At 57.7% G+C, this 4072-nt stretch overlaps 1 protein-coding gene across 1 annotated transcript in view; it reads right to left on the minus strand.

The window, feature by feature from the left end:
• Nucleotides 1-4072, minus strand: part of PITPNM2 (phosphatidylinositol transfer protein membrane associated 2) — a 92390-nt gene that overhangs the window by 63480 nt on the left and 24838 nt on the right. The window lies entirely within an intron of this gene.

Consider the following 4072-nt stretch of genomic DNA (forward strand, 5'->3'; position numbering starts at 1 on the left):
AGCCTTCTGGGCCCAGGGTGGCAAGGCACTGGGCGAGTGGGGGCCAGGGAGCCAGCCTGGTCTGGGGGCAGAGTAAGGGCAAGGAGATGAGACCTCCTAGCATGGGTCTCACTGGGCCCCTGAGCTCCACCTACCACCCTGGGTCTCTTTATTTTAGAGTCTCTGATGAGACCCACAGGTGACCAAACAGCTCAAGGTCCACCTCCCCTCCCATGCCTGGGTGCAGCTCTAGACCCTGCAGTGGGGTGAGGTTCTTCCACTCTCCAGGTGCCCCAACCCTACACAGAGTCCCGCATCCCAAGTCCCACGCCTGGCAATGAGAAACTGTCCATCCACTTGGGGAAGAGTGTGGGTGGACCAGGGCCACCTTGAAGGAGGTAGGGGAGGGCACCTGACCCCTGGGGATGGAGAGATCTCACTCCAGTGCCTAGGCTGGGCCTCCAGCTCTGCCTCCACCCTCCTGGCTGCATCTCCTCCCCATTCCCTTAGCTGCCAATCCCTGCAGGAAGCTTGGGTCAGCACCTCAGTTTCCCCTCTTACAGATCACACAGCCCATCACTTCCTCTTCACAAAGGGGCTGGAGAAACCCCTAGGGCATGTAAGGCGGGGAGCATGGCGAGGTCAGGGCACTGGCCGAGAGGGGCCCAGTCTCTCCCCACCACGGTACTACTGCCCCCCCCCCCCGAAAGTTCAGCGCCATCCCCACAGCAGCCTGCACAGGCTGGCTCCCTGAACCCTGCTCACCCCCGTCTCACCACCTCGCCGCGTGCACCTCGCTGTCCTTTCTAGCCCTTTACATTTTACCATGAGATGTGCAAATGCACGGCAAGGTTGAAGCCACTTATAACCAACACCATCTATAACCAGCCAGCTCTGATGGCTCTTGTGTTGGATCTTTCCTGGCCTGGCCACTTTTGTTCCCTGGAGCCCTGCCTAGTGGATCTGGTCTCAGAGGCTCCACAGCGACTCAGTAGCTCATGCTCCCCTTGCCCTTTTCAGAGGCGCCCTGGTGAGGCAACGAGTTAAGCGTCTGGCTGCTAACTGCCAGTTCGGTAATTAAGACTCACCAGTAACTAACTCTTCAGGAGAAAGATGAGGCAGCTGGCTCCCGTCAAGATTCAGTCTCAGAAACCCCTACGATTGGACTGGACTTGACCACAAGGAGTGTGGTTTCACTTTGGGTCCCCTTTTCATGAAGAGTGTTGCTCTTTGCTGGGTAACCCCGCAGGGGAGGCGTCTGGTTCCTAGGGCCCAGGGCAGAGGCCCCACGTCAGTGGGTGCCACCCAATTAGCATTCGGCCTGCTCTGTCCCAGACAGTGGATGGACAGGAGGACCCAAGAGAAGCAATGCCACACCCAAGTGTGGAAGAGACCAGCGCTGTCAGCTAGAACCCGCTGCTGTGTGGTCAGTGCTATCCTGCAGGCGCTAAGCCCTGGCAATGTGCCTGGTGGCACGGAGACTCTGCTCTGCCTGTTTCACTTCACTGTCATTAACTCAAAGTTCCACAGAAGGAACCACATGTGGCTAACGGGCCAGTGTACACAGAATGCCCAACCCAGCCTGGTAGGCCACTGGTATCCTCCTTCTACCGCGCTCCCTGACTTACCCCGTGGTATTTGCCTGCAGCCAGACCCCAGGCTGCCCTCCAAGAGGACGCAGAGTAAGTGACCATGTTCTCGGGGTATATGGCTGGGGAGTGGGCGAGGCATCCTCCATAGTGCCAAGGTCCCTGACCCGCTGTGCCACCGCTCCTCACCCTGCGGCCCCACACCCCTGTTCCAGAACCCCTGCTCCTGCCGTTTCCACCAGCACCCCTTTAGTCATCCTGGAATGCCTGCCTGGTGGGAGGCCCCTCCCCTTACCCCCCCAATGAGGCAGCAAGAGCCTGTGATGAGGTAGGTACACAGGGTCCCGGGGTCCTGGCTGGGCTATGAGAACAGGGCTCAGGGCCTTTCCACACTTGGAGTTACTCTGACAGCCCACTCCCTGGCGATGGGTCAGGGTCCATTTAGAAATTCAGACTCAATTCTGGTGCAACCTTCTTCCTGCCAATTCAGATGCAGGAGTGGGGGTGGGTGGTAGGTGGAGGGGTGGCTGGCTACTTGTCTATCAGAGGCTATAGGGTGGCGATAGACCTGGGCCTACCCAACCGCCAGTCCCAGCAAACCCTGACCCCTGCAAGACCCCTCCAAGAGCACTGACTGCGGCCTCACACACACTGCGAGCCATCTTTCTTCTTGGGATTGGCCTGCTTTAAGGGCGGGTGTCCATCAGCCTGCCTCCCCACCGTGTGTCCAGCTCTAGGAAAGTGATGCCTGGTACGCAGCAGGGCTTAAGCCCTGGGGCAAGTCTTCGGAGTGAGGAATGAATGAATGAACACTTTTAAAAAATTTAAGTGGCTTAAAGCAACACACATTTTTCATCTCATTGTTCTGATTGTCAGAAGTCCATTATGGGTATAAAACCAAACCCAGTGCCGTTGATTCTGATGCCTCGCTTCCCCACAGGACAGAGCAGAACTGCCCCATAGGGTCTCTGCAGCTATAGCTCTTCATGGACACAGACAGCCATGTCTGCCTCTCATGGAGCCACTGGCATGTTCAAACTGCTGACCTTTTTTGGTCAGCTGCCAGGCGTGTAACTCCTGGCCCCTGAAATGGGCATTTGGAGTTAATCTCCAGGCGTCGGCAGGGAATATGACCAGGGTCCTCAGCTCCCCCTGTGGGCTTGCTCCTCTCTCCTGGAGTAGGGCCCCTTGTCCCCCCATCCCCCCAGCTCAGGGCTTTCACCCTTCACCCTGAGGTTGGAGGCCCCAATCTTGAAGAACCCTAGGTGGTGGGTGGCCTTCTCCTGGGGGCACTGCCCTGGGGACAAGGAGCATCACAGAGCGTTCCTAGAGGACGGGAGTCCCAGCCAGAGGAGGGGTGGTTCTCAGGCCGAGAGGAGGTATTAGGTCTTGTGGGCTCAGTAACCCATTTAGAAAACCATTTTCTCCTGCTGCTGCTTAATTTAATGGAGGAAATCATTAGCTGGGGAATCGGAACCACTGGTTTATTCCTGTTGTGGCGTGAGGGCGCGGCAGAAGAAATCCTCTCTAATTGCTGCTGCTTTAAGAAATCTGTCAGCTCATCATCCGTCTGTGGGACCATGCTCTGAGGGGGTAGGGGTGGGGTCTTTCGCTGGATCCAGGTGGGAGCGGCCATGCCAGCAGGGGCACATCTTCCTAAAATTCCAAGTGGCTCTACACTGTCCCAACACTCAAGTACCTCCCGCCGTGCTGGAGTTCAGCCCTGGCCAGGGAGGGCCCTGCTGGCTTTGCCTCCCGGGACCTGAGCCGGAGCCCTTGTTCCCAGGGACCTGGGACCAGGACCCCCGGCTGGAAAAAGGGCTACGTGCCTCTGGGACTTCATCCGGTTCGACTGGGTTCACCCTAAAAATAACCAGACATGCAAACAGCTTCCACATGTGGGCCACAGCATTTAAAGGTACAGCTGTTTTCCCACTGTCCCCATCTATTTGTTTGTCCCAGGGCAGGGTGGGACGCTCCTGGGGCAACCTCCTGCAGCACCCTGGCCCCGATGGGATGAGCTGGGTCACAGGCTCTCTCTCTGCCATAGCACCTTGCAAAAGCCCCCGAGCTCCAGCAGCAGCAGCGTGTCTCTGAGTTCCCCAGGTGCAGGTGGCACTGGCAGGCTTGGCTGGGGGGTCTGTTGCCCTTGGGCTTGCTGGGAGCTCACTGAGCTCATCTGGCTTGGGAAAATGGGCAGGTGCGTTCTGAGACCAAACCAAAAAGAAACAAGGACCCATGGCCGTCACGCTCATCCCAACTCACAGGGTCTCTCTAGGACAGTGTAGTGCTGCCCCGTGGGCTTTCCGTGGCCATCCCTCTTTAAGGAAGCAGACTGCCTCGGCTTCCCGAGGAGCAGTTGGTGGCTTCCAACAATCGACCTTTTGGTTCATAATGGAGTACTTTACACACTGCACCCTCAAGGGTCCTTACGCGCTCTGACAGAACCCCAAACCCACCACTGCACCCTCAAGGGTCCTTACGCGCTCTGACAGAACCCCAAA

The sequence above is a fragment of the Echinops telfairi genome, unplaced genomic scaffold (assembly GCF_000313985.2).
Source record: "Echinops telfairi isolate 266 unplaced genomic scaffold, ASM31398v2 ScPeMD7_7412;HRSCAF=8450, whole genome shotgun sequence".
In the NCBI taxonomy this organism is placed as follows: Eukaryota; Metazoa; Chordata; class Mammalia; order Afrosoricida; family Tenrecidae; genus Echinops; species Echinops telfairi.